The 13,358-nt window shown below is 39.5% G+C and overlaps 1 long non-coding RNA gene across 1 annotated transcript; it reads left to right on the forward strand.

The window, feature by feature from the left end:
• The first annotated feature begins 1,772 nt into the window (after positions 1–1,772).
• Positions 1,773–7,451, forward strand: LOC309658892. Its single transcript, XR_014262446.1, has 2 exons — positions 1,773–5,603; positions 5,909–7,451. It is a non-coding gene; the product is annotated as an uncharacterized lncRNA (long non-coding RNA).
• The last annotated feature ends 5,907 nt before the right edge of the window (positions 7,452–13,358 follow it).

A 13,358-nucleotide genomic window follows, 5' to 3' on the forward strand; every position in this document is an offset into this window, starting at 1 on the left:
ACGTTGCTTCTTAGGAAGTACTGTTGTTATTTTTCAAAAATGCCAAAAGCTAAAATGTCCTCAAGCTTTAGTAGAATCTGGAAAGTAAAGATATGGGTAGAATAGAAAATAATACTAATCAAATTTGGAAAGCGCAGGGAAGGCAGAGCCAGGATTCTGCTCTCCTTACATTTTTATAGAGTAACGATGATGCCTAGTTTGGCTTCAGGGGATATAGGACTAGTAATGCGCATTTCACAGGAGAATCATTTTCTGCACAACTCTTAGAAATTTTGGGAAACCTCTGTCACCCTGACATTTTTCAGATTCTTTAATGCTTACGTGTCTTTTCCTTTAATTTATGTGTCTTGGGAAAAAAATGTATTTGAGAATTAGAGTCTCAGAGCTTTCATCAGGTGAGATGCATCCCAGAAAAGTACAGACAAGGTTAGAAACAGACCCAGGCTTTGACAACAAGAAACTCCCTCATGTGCATCTGCAGAGTGACACGAGGCTTGTCTGTGACTCCCTGGGGAGACACTGTGTCCCTAGGTGTGTTTGGAAGCATGTGGGCCTGCTTTCAGCTGTTGCAGTGCCCTGGATGGGCTACTACTGACATTTAGTTCCCCTGGGGCCTTGAAGTGGAGGGACTTAAATGCCATATTAGAGTTTTGTATTTTACTGTGCCAGCCACAGTGAGTAATTGGAGGCTGAAATTATTGTTGGGAAAAGATTAACCAGGTGGTGTTTTAGGGTGACTTTCAGAGATAGAGGCTGGAGGCTGGGCACCAGGTTAAAGGTTTTACAGACACTCACACAAGCAGAAACCAGGAGTTACATTAGAATATGGGAATGGAGAGAGAGAGAGGGTTGGTTACATCTTCAAATCCATCTTACAGCATTTGTGAGGGGAATAAAAGGGATGTGTTCCATATGTGTTCCGTATTTTGGGGGCATGAAAGAGGGGAGGAGTGAGGCACTGAGACAGAGGAGAAACAGTGCAAAGGGAGGAAGTCTTCACTTCAGCCCCACCTGGTTTGTCTGATGCTCATTAGGCTCTTGCTTTGACTATACATGGAATCCTAGGTGCTGCCTCTTGGTGAAGACACCAGTACTTCATTCACATATCTTACAAAAAAGGACTGTTTCCAGGATTGACAGCATTGTGCATCCTGTGTTCAGACCATGTAGTTTCCACCTTACTGATTAAAATCCCTCTGTCATGATGCAGACCACACCAGTGCCTGGGCGCCTCACCACTAAACAGCTTCGCACAGAGGGTTCCAAAGTAAAATTCCGTAAACCACCCTGAGATGAGAAAGCAGAGTCCTGACCAGCGTGCCAGCACAGGTTCAGGCTTAGGGGTGCCTGCAGGCTCTGCTCACTGTCAGTATTCCAACTCATCGACACTGATGGTTTCGGTGGGCATAGAGGGCAGGGGCTGGTGTAGCACATGTGTTAATCATTCTGTATTCCTTAGCATCTATCTTTGTGCCTTGCTCATAGTAGGTACTCAATAAACATTTATTGATTGGATTGATGGGATTTGGCAAATATATCCAGAAGCAGTTGTGGGATATAATATGCTGTTTATGAGCTAATATGTTTCCCATTCACCCACACAAATGTCTCTTAATTACATAAAATAATCTTTCACTTTAATCTGGATTTTTGTTGTTGGTTTAACAGCGCTTTTTTTAAACCTGTTGTTTTAACAGGTGTGTTTCAGTAGGGCACAGTTTCTAGCAATTTAAATTACTCCCGTATTCAGTATTTGTGGCAAAGGAAGCCTCAACATTCTGACAAAGGCTGGGGCTCACAGTATTTGAGTTTTAAAATGTTTCTTAGAGAAGTAGAATATGCACAAATGCCTTGCGTGTGTTCCAACAGAGTGTGGGCAGAGCTGGGATCATGGCCACGTGCAACAGAAGTCCTCCATTTGCATATTGATTAATTTCTAACTGTGAAGCTCTCCGTTAGCTTAGTGTTAATGTACATAGGTATATCTGGGTGTATGGTAAGACATGTTTGTGTTTGCACAGGTAGCCAACATGGCTTAATAATAATTTTGGGAATTCTTTAGTTCTATTATTGTTATTAGTTTACAATATTATCACCAGTTCCTGTGTTTTCAGTGTCTACAGTAGAAATTCTTAACACAAACTGAGTTTTAGTGCATTACAAAAAGCACCATTTTGGCTTTCTGTCAATTTTCCTTTCTTGTGGTTTGCAGTTAAGGTCTGGAACAGGTAGTGCCTGGGATGTAAGCAATCAGGATGCGGTGGTGGTGGCTGAGGCTGGGGACTCAGGTCCTGTTCTGGGCTTGGTGTCATTGAGAGGTCAATGCACTCTGATAACACCTCTGAATGATTTTTGTCCCAAAGTGGTGGACTTGCTCCTGAAGTTTTGATTTTCAACAGTGTTACTAAAAGCAGAGCTCTGCTTTAACTTTGCTTGGGTCTGCATAATTTTAGAGCATTGATTATTCAGCTCCAGGGAAATGCATGTCTGAGAACATAGACTTCAGAATTTAAATCTTGCCTCCATCAATGAGGAGTCTGTGATACTGAGCTAGTTAAATAACCTCTCTAAGCCTTGATTTTTCTCACCTGTAAACATGGGGTTAATAACAGTAGATGCCAGAAAGTCCAATGATAGATTAAATGTGTGGGCAGGTCTTAGCTTAGCATCTGGCAGTTAGTAATTGCTCAATAAATGCTAGCTATTATTATTATTTCTAGTAAGTCTACTGGCTCTTAGGTCATTTATCTCCAATGGCAGAGATGTCAGATACTTTCATAGATAGCATTTTCAAGAGATAAATTACACAGGGTTCGCTCAACCTTAGAAATGCTGTATAAGACTTGAGTGATCTCCCTTTTCAGCCAAGAACTAGTGCAAACAAAGCAGGTGACAGAGGAACACGTGGGGTGTGCAAAGCTGTATTTCTCAATTAGAATTTGAGGCCATTCTGAAGCGAGCAGAAAAGATAACCTGTGTGTGGATGAAGTGACATTGATTCAGCACAGATACGTGAACAGCTACTAAATGTAATCATATTATGCAAATCAAACCTCTGGTGTAGCATTCTAATGGCAACTCTCCTGTAAGTAACACTTATTTCAGGATCCTACTTGTTCTCATTAAATAAGTCCAAGGTTGTTTGCATTCCTCAAAAAGGAAAACTGTCAGTAGGAACTCTGTCATGCTTCATACTACAGCTACACCTGTTTCTTTGATTTGATTAAATATATATATTTAAGGAACCAAGGAGATTTTGACTTTCAAATACATGAGTTAAATACCCCTCCTTAGAAATCACTTTGGAATCACAGTTCAAACTCATATGTAGAGAGAGCTTTAGAAAAGGTCAAGATGTTAGTGCTGATTTCTATGCAGAACCCAGATTTTCATTTGGGATTTTTTTTTTTTTTACAATCTAAAGGAAAAATATGGCAAGAGAGTTGAAATCAAAATTTTGGTTTTGCTTTGGACATGTGGTGATGTAGTAATTTTCTTATGATTCTTGGAGAACTTTAAGACATAAAAGTTCTTTTTAAAAAAAATTATTTATTGAAGTATAGTTGATTTACAGTATCATGTAAGTTTCAGGTGTACAGCATAGTGATTCAGTTATACATACATGCACATATATTCTTTTTCAGATTCTTTCCCCTTATAGGTTATTACATAATATTGAGTATAGTTCCCTGTGCTATACAGTAGGTCTTTTTTGGTTGCCTATTCTATATATAGTAGTGTGTATATGTTAATCCCAGCCTCCTAATTTATCCCTCCCCCCATAAAACATACAAGTTCTGATCTCTCTGTTTTATTTAGTGACCAGAAATTAGAATATATAGATGTAAATGTCTACATTTGAGGCAGGAAGTTTGAGAAGTTACTTACATTGTGTCTGTTTTACTCTCAACTCAAGCAGATTACCATTTCCTAAAAATGGAAATTTGAGTTGAACTTTACATCAAGAGACATCAGGTACTGACTGCCCGGAGAGCCTCCTTGTGCAATCACACTCTTCCCCAGCATGGAAAATCTGTATTATCTTTGGCCACTTGAAATAAAACCAGTTATTTTGATCTAGAATTCTGAGATCTAAAGATTTATGGCTTGAGCACTCTTTATGATATTCTCTTTAATAAACTTAAAAAAAACTTAGTAAAATGTGAATTTTTCAGTGGGAGTAGATGAGTATTCTGATTCAGAAGCCATCATGCCCACTGCAGAAATAATACATTTTAGTGAGAGAAAAATGAGTGACACTTTCCATTTCTTGTGCGAGATTAACCAAGGGTATGTGAAAAACTGTTTCTGAGGAGATTTTCACGGGAGGCAGAACAACATAGTTTCTGAATATTCAAGGTGATATGCTGCAAAGGAAAAAAAAAATCTACCCTTTCAGAGGAAATGTGTGTGAGGTCATTCTCTTAACCTTGGTGAACTCCAGCGTATCAGGGGCAATGTAATAATTAAAAACTCATTTCACAGCAGCTGATTAAGCTTTGATTCACAATTACATTGTCTTTCAAAAGTCTCCTCTGAGCATTTTGAAAATATGATGGCTTCATTATTTGTTACATTTCCAAAGTTAGAGCTTCAAAGGAGCTGCAAAAACTTTCTCAATCATCTCTAAAGTCATGAATAAAACATACATACCCAGAATTTTAAATTAAAGTAATTAGACCACATTAGAATCTTAAAAAAAAAGATTTAACATCCATGTCATTGTGGAGAAAGACGCCCTTCATTAAATTACATCTTCCTGTCCAAAGATGCTGCTACTTTTAATGTAACATTAGAAAAATAATTACTGTGATTAAGAGAATTTAAAAAGTAAATGTTAGAAATTTCAGACCACAACATTTTCAGAGTATCATTCCAATAAAATTTTTTTCTATAAATTATTTGAAATTAACAAAGCAATATTCTAAAATTTATACCAAAATAACAAGTGTAAGCAGGAGGCCAATATGTAACTGAAGACTGGATGGTTCTATGGGCAGCAAGTAAGTATGATCTTCAAGCTAGCACTTGTTAGATTGTGAGATAAAAACATCTAAGGATAGAGTGTTGAAACAGTATAGCTCTTTATTTATCTCTAGATAAAGGTGGTAAGCTAAATTTGAGACCTGGGAGTGCTCATTCAAGAGACCTCCAAATTTAGGGAAAATGCTAGCAAACCAAGAAAGATCAAGTTGGGTTCAGTGAAGGAAGATGGAGATAGGAAATCCTGTGGCTTAAATATCACAGTCATATTTCTGTTTTAATTAAGTATCTTCCAGATACATAGTCACTATATTAAATATTTCCTGCCCAAACTCTGCCTCTTGGGTCAGTCTCCCATGGACAAGACACAACTCTGTTGTATAATGGAAGTCAAAGGCAACACAGAATTACTTTTATCCTATAGCATAATTTTACCCCTTAGCATAAAAACAAACTGTCAATGATGCTGGCCCAGGGACAGCAGTTTGAGAGTCACTGGGTTAGTACTATGCTTTTTAAACCTGGTTGCACATTAGATTCACCTGTGCCTTGCTCCGGACATTCTGATTTAACTGGTCTGGGGCAAGGTCAGGTCCACAGCAGGTTTAAAATCTCCACAGGTGGGCTTCCCTGGTGGCGCAGTGGTTGAGAGTCTGCCTGCCAATGCAGGGGACACGGGTTCGAGCCCTGGTCTGGGAGGATCCCGCATGCCACGGAGCGGCTAGGCCCGTGCACCACAACTACTGAGCCTGCGCGTCTGGAGCCTGTGCTCCGCAACAAGAGAGGCCGCAATAGTGAGAGGCCCGCGCACCGCGATGAAGAGTGGCCCCCACTTACCACAACTAGAGAAAAGCCCTCGCACAGAAACAAAGACCCAACACAGCCATAAATAAATAAATAGTTAAAAAAAAAAAAAACTCCACAGGTGATTCTAATGAGTAGGCAAGCTTGCGAACCACTGAGCCTGCCTGATCACATCATGATCAGGCCCAGGTATACCATGCAGGGAAACCTATTCACTAGACTTGAAGCTCTAAGTCATTTCAACTTTGTCTGCTTCTGCACAAGTTGGCTCTCCAGGATGCTTCTGGGCGATAGTCTGTTTCTCTGGAGCAGATAGTTTTGGATGACCAGTTTATACCAGGTGGTTGTTATTCCCCCTTGCCTGGGTGTACAGAACTGTCAGCATTGAGTTTGTCACTCTCTCTGGAGTAGTCAGTTTCCATAGGGGTTAGGCCTTCCCTTGATGTGTCTGAAGGGATTGGGTGACCTGGTCAGTCGAGGGCTTGGGTAAAATGTCATATTTCTCTAGTAGCATCTTATTGCAACCCTGCAAAGACCTGCATTTTGTTCTGTTTGTTTCTGTTGGGAGTGAGAGCAGAGGTATTTAGCTGGTATACGCTTTCGCATCAAAGTCCTCAAAACTTGGTGACGAGGCCTCCAAGAGAGACCAGCGGAAGCTTAGGAGGAGGGCGCTCCCCATTCTGGAGTTGAGAACAGGGCTAGAGGTGGGGGAGGTTTCCTCCAGCGCATCCCCCAGTCTGGACTTCCTTCCCTGTCTCTCAGCAGCTCACTCGGACCCGGTTCTGTCTGTGACTAGAGCACGGAGCTCCTGCCTGCTGGACCAAGGCGGCCACCCCACCTCACCTCCGAGCCTTTGAGGATGAGGAATGGACTGAAGGTGTCCAAGAGAGAGCCCAGGTTCGCTAGGTAGAATGATCAGCCATCTTTTTGCCTAGGACCGCCCCGGTTTTAGCTCTGCAAGTTCGACGCCTCATGAAACCCCTCATGCCAGGCAAATCAGCACTGTTGCTCACCCCATAGGGAAGCCTAAATATGAGTCCCACCTAGTGCTTAGCACTTCTTCATCTGTAAAATGGAAGTCGTAACATGGGTTGCTGCAATGATTAAATGACAACATGCAGAGCGCTAACAGCCCAGTTAGAACCCAGCACAGTTCCCGCTTAATGAAGGGCATTTTCTAGTTCCATATAACAGACAGCTGAAACGATTTAAAGCAAAGCTCATCATTTTATGTAATAAAGTCAGCTAAGAGACCTAGGAAACCTTACTAAACATAAGGGAGGTTTAAGGGTGGAGGAGCTGATATCACTCTGAGAAGGTTATGGATGATGTAACATTTGGGAGGTGTCTTCAGAGATGAGTAGAATCATGACAGGGAAAGAACGGAGGAAAGTGTTTCAGGCATAGTGAACAGTGAGACATGGTAGAGGCAGGGGAGCATGAATTGTGTCCAGGGACTGTAGAATTCAGGTGATTTGGCTGGAACACATAATGGTAGTAGCAGATAAAGTTAGAAGGATAAACTGAGGTGTTTAAAGCCAAGATGAAGGATTGATTAATTTAGTACACAGTTGAGAATTGTTGAAGGTTTTTTGTTGTTGTTGTTTTTGTTTTTAGTGGCAAAAGAATACAATAAGGAAAAAGAAAAAAAAAAGAACACAGAATGAATAACTCTAAAGAATTTATAAGCATTTTCCTTCAAGTTAATACTGATTCCAAGAATAGCTGCCAAATATTTTCCAAGTGATTTTCAAAGTAGAAATCAATGCCCTTGAGAAACTGTCTTGTTAAATATGTGCTTACAAATATGGGAATCAAGGACACTCTGTTCTTCTCTCTTTAGTAATCACTAGAAGGGCTTACTCTCCTAAAATAGCTATCAACTTGTGAGATGTCAGTCAGTCATTCAAGTGGTTTTCACGCCATTTCAGCTATTTGCCCAGCAGCACATCATGCAGTGAAGATAGAAAACAGTGTATAAGAGGCACATTTCCTGCCCACAAGTAACCTAGTCCAGTTGGGGAGGAAAGATTGACCCACATGTACAAATTATCAAGTGGATCCCAGCAGAACAGTGTGTGAACAACCAAGTGATTCACTTTTAGATCTTACAAAACCAGGTAAATTCCAGTACAAAGACTTGCTAGTACTCTGTTTTCTTCATTCCTCTACCTCAGTTGTATACCTAGCATTTGACTAAGCACATATAACGGAATGCAAATTGCTCCCAGAGTAAATACATCAGGCTGTTTTTATTTTTGATCACAAATACATAAATCACAAGATACCTCTTAAAGTTCATCTTGAGGAACAATATAACACAGTCTGTGAGCAATTCAGAGTGATTTACAATCATCTTCTCATTTAAAGGCAGATCTACTCTAAGGGAAGTAAGAAATAGCTTTTTCGGGAGGGATTGAAATGAGTTATTTGCTTTTTTAAAAATCATGAACTCAGGTGGTTAATTTGTACAGTTTTGAAAGCTGGCTTCTTGCCAGTCAACTTAAAAAAATTTAAACAGGGATATAAAATTCAGTTTATCTAAAACTAACCTAAGAGGGAATTTACCTTTCAACCTAATTTTTGAAATAATTTGATTCAGGGAAAGTTTTTAGAGCTTTTAAAAACATTTAAAATAAAAACCTTTAAGAAAACATTTCTAGCAATTTCTGATATTAGGAAAGTAAGAGCATGTGCAAAGTGCTTCCAGCCAATTATTGATAAATTTCATAGGGTCAGCCAAAGTATATGAGCCTGTATCTGCCCTCAAGGAGTTTTCAATAAAGTTGTGATGACTTATTTGCATAAAAATTGAATATTAGGCAGCCTCCAGAAAGTTGTCAATGATTGGAAAAGAAGTTAGATGTATTAAGAAAGCTTGTTAGTGTGTGTCTTTTAAAATTATTGAATTCAGATGACACCTTAGATCTAACATATATGAGTCATAAGTTATCAAAGTTCCATTTTGGGTAGAGTTAACGAAGACTAGCAGAGAGCAAAGCCCTTCCATGGGTGTAATGAATATTAGGAACTTTTATTGAAAGAACTTGGATGCATTGCGATTAGGAAAGTGTTTCACTGCAAACAGAACTAAACTCTACTACAGCCACATGAACAGAGAAGGATGTTTTGTGTGTGTGCATAAAAAGAGGTCCAAAGACAGGGCCATGATATCTACAGTATCACCAAGCACTCAGGCATCTTTATTGCCATCTTTTCTCATCCTTCATGGTTGAAAGACAGCCACTGGACCTCCAGCCATCATATTTGAATACAAGAAAGTAGAAAGGAGAAGGCTGAAGGGCCAAGGGCTGAAGAGGTATGCCAGTTTGCCTCTTTTAAGAAGCTTTCTCCAAAGCCCCACCCAGTAGCATTTGCTTACAGATCATTGGTGAGAACTGGGTGCTACAAGCCACCCATAGGTGCAGGGAGCAAGAGAAAGTGTTCTAACTTTCCAACTGTGAAGTTGAGAAGGGAGCTGTGAATGGCTTTTGTGTAGGCAGCACTCAAGGTCTGCCCTACTGACTTTTTAATATCATTAAGTTTGAGAGAACATATACTTGTTTGCCTGAGACACACCTGGTTTATTCCTAACATCCTGGTGCCCCATCTAATTTAGCATTTATACAGTTTTTCTTTTTTCATTTAAAAGAGGAGATATTGTTATTGTTATTTGCCTTAAAATAAGCTGGGAAGTGTTAAGTAGACCTCCATTTTATGTTTCTAGATTCTTCCACGGTCTTGTCTGGAAGTGTGTGAGACCTATGAGCAGCGTGTTGGCAACATAACCAATATCTCACTTTCAAGACCAATATGCAGGGTACTCAGTGATAAAAATTGTGTCCTTGGTCACTAATGACTAGGGACGGCTAGCTCCTTCCAGTCTTGAGTAGTGGTAGGAGAAATATTTTGGGCTGTTGCCCCTCCAAGCCCCTTAGTTTACTAGCCAGCTGTGCAGTGGCCAGTGCTTCAGCCTGAAACACATGAAGCTGCTAGTCTGCATTCCGTGGGACCAGTGGGAAATTATGGGTTGGATCTTCCTGAAACAGGTACCAGAAATAGAAGAAGTGCACAGAGAGAATAGTCTGAATGTTCTTGCATAGTGATTTTATCATTCATTTTATGGTATAGATCTACAAATACCTTAGTTTTGGTTCTCTCAGAGGCAGACCTTAGACAAGGGTTAGGGTAAATGTACTTCATTTGTGGAGTGTAGGTGACATCTGTAGGGTAGTGGGGAAGGAAATCAGGGCAGAAAGGAGGCCAATAAAAGGTGCACAATTAAGCCATTTACTGCAGCATGCCTAATCCTGTGGAGAAGCTCTGGAAAATGGTACAAAACACACATTTCAGAATTATTTCATTGAAGGAGCACAGTGTTGGGGGTATTTCTGCATCTATCCTGGAGAGCTGTTAGTTGGGGTTTCTCCTGGGGGGTTACTAATTGCTCAGCACTTCTGGATTTCTGTACAGAGAGGAAGCATAGCTGTCCCCAGTTCTGAGGGTGAGGTAGAGGAAAGGAACCCTTTGGCACAGAGATGCAGATACTCATAGGAAGGTGGTTAGAAGACACTGATAAGATTGGAGGGATATTCTCAGGGTACTGACAATGTCTGCTATAAGAACTAGTTTATTAATTTGTTAATACTTTAAGAGACATTCCAGCAAACCTTTTAGTGAGCAATGAGCGCAAAGGACTGGAAGTATATGCATAATAAAAATTAAGTGCTAAAATTTTTCCTAAGAAATTTGATAATGGGTAACATTGACCATCCACCATGGAGGCTGTGGTGGTACCACTGACCACCTAAAAACCAGAAGGCAGGGAAATGCAAATTAAGACAACCATGGGATACCACTACACACCTATTAGAAAGGCCAAAATCCAGAATATTGACAACACCAAATGCTGGAATGGATGTGGAGCAACAGGAACTCTCATTCATTGCTGGTAGGAATGCAAAATGATACAGCCACTTTGGAAGGCAGTTTGGCAGTTTCTTATAAAACTAACATACTCTTACTATATGATCCAACAATCATACTCCTTAGTATTTATCTAAAAGAGATGAAAATGTATGTCCACACAAAAACCTGCGCATAGCTATTTACAGCAGCTTTATTCATAATTTCCTAAACTTGGAAGCAACCAGTATGTCCTTCAGTAAGTGAATGGGTAAATAAGCTGAGGGACATATAGACAATGGAATATTATCCAGCACTAAAAAGAAATGAGCTATCAAGCCATGAAAAGACGTGGAGGGAGGTTGAATTCATATTACTAAGTAAAAGAAGCCAATCTTAAAAAGCTACATACTGTATGATTCTAACTATATGACATTCTGGAAAAGGTACAACTATGAAGGCAGTAAAAAGATCAGTGGTTGCCAAGGACTGGCTGTAAGAGGGGATGAAAAAATGGGGCACAGAGGATTTTTAGGGCAGTGAAACTACTCTGTATGAAACTGTAATAGTGGGTATGTCATTATACACTTTTCCAAACCTGTAGAATACATAACACCAAGAGTGAACCCTAATGTAAAACTATGGTCTTTCAGTGATAATGATGTGTCAGTGGAGGTTCATTGATTTTGGCAAATATACCACTCTGGTGGAGGATGTTCGTAGCAGCACTATTCCAGCCAAAGACTAGAAACTACCAAATGCACATCAATGGTAGAATGAATAAACTTTAGTATATATACCCAATGGAATTCTGTACAGTAATGAGAATGAGCAAATGACAACTACAAGGTCAATATAAGGAGTCTTACAAGCATAACTGATGTGTAAGAGTACACATAGTTTGATTCCACTTACTGAAAGTTCAAAAACAGGTAAAGCTAGTCTAAGAGGTTAAAGTTAGGATAGTGGCTACCCTGGTCACCGGTGGAGGGAGGGGAAGAAGGAATGTAATTACTGGAAAAGTGTATGGGGTAGCTTCTGTGGTGCTGGTACCATTCTATTTTTAGATCCAGGTGCTGGTTAAAAGTGTGTTTAGTTTGTGAAAATTCACTGAGCTGTGCATTTGCCATATGTGCACTTTTATGTGTGTATGCTATATTTTAACAAAAATTTACTTTAAAAACATTAGTGATCACGAAGCAGAGTCCGTGAACAAATGTCACAAAGGAAAAGATCTTAACTAGCAGGTGTATGAAGACATCAACCTCCAGTTTTTAAAATATATCCTTCTCAAGATTAAAGCAATGCTTCTGATGGGGCAATGTGCTTTAAATTATTTGGCAATATTCAACAAACACATGAAAAGATGCTCAACATCACTGATCATTAGAGAAATGCAAATCAAAACCACAATGTGGTATGACCTCACACCGGTCAGAATGGCCATCATTAAAATATCTAGAAACAATAAATGCTGGAGAGGGTGTGGAGAAAAGGGAACCCTCCTGCACTGTTGGTGGGAATGTAAATTGATACAGCCACTATGGGGAACAGTATGGAGGGTCCTTAAAAAACTAAAAATAGAACTACCATATGACCCAGCAATCCCACTACTGGGCATATACCCTGAGAAAACCATAATTCAAAAAGAGACATGTACCACAATGTTCATTGCAGCACTAGTTACAATAGCCAGGACATGGAAACACTCTAAATGTCCATTGACAGATGAATGGATAAAGAAGATGTGGCACATATATACAATGGAATATTACTCAGCCATAAAAAAGAACGAAATTGAGTTATTTGTAGTGAGGTGGATGGACCTAGAGTCTGTTATACAGAGTGAAGTAAGAAAGAGAAAAACAAATACCGTGTGCTAACGTAAATATATGGAATCTAAAAAAAAAAACAATACTGATGAACCTAGTGGCAGAGCGGGAATAAAGACGCAGACATAGAGAATGGACTTGAGGACACAGTGGGGGAAGGGGAAGCTGGGATGAAGTGAGGGAGTAGCACTGACATATGTACACTAACAAATGTAAAATGGATGGCTAGTGGGAAGCTGCTGCATAGCACAGGGAGATCAGCTTGATGCTTTGTGTCTCCCTGGAGGGATGGGCTAGGGAGGATGGGAGGGAGGCTCAAGCGGGAGGGGATGTGGGGATATATGTATACATATAGCTGATTTACTTTGTGGTACAGCAGAAAGTAACACAACATTGTAAAGCAATTATACTCCAATAAAGATATTAAAAAAATAAATTATTTGGCACTATTATTATTTTTATAATTGCAGGGAAAACTGATACCTTTTTGAATTTACAATTTCTAGAATAATTCCCTAAATAAAATAATGAATTTTTAAAAACTGTAGTTATCACATAGAGTTAGAAAATAACAAAAATTTTTGTAACAAAACTAACATACGCAAAACAAAACAAAACACCAGGCTGTCAAAAGCTGTTTCTCTTTTTGCTGCCCATCATCAGTCAGATGGTAGAACTGCCTTTGAACATTTACTTTTAAATCAACCTAGATGTCTCACAATGACATTAGGCATTTTTATAGATAAATACTCTAAATCTTGTTGTATATTATTCAAAGTCAGTTAGAAATCTTTTACCAAAATTCAACAAACTTAACACCCAAACTTCAGCTTT

This window comes from Balaenoptera physalus (genome assembly GCF_965194825.1).
Source record: "Balaenoptera physalus genome assembly, chromosome: 3".
Classification (NCBI taxonomy): Eukaryota; Metazoa; Chordata; class Mammalia; order Artiodactyla; family Balaenopteridae; genus Balaenoptera; species Balaenoptera physalus.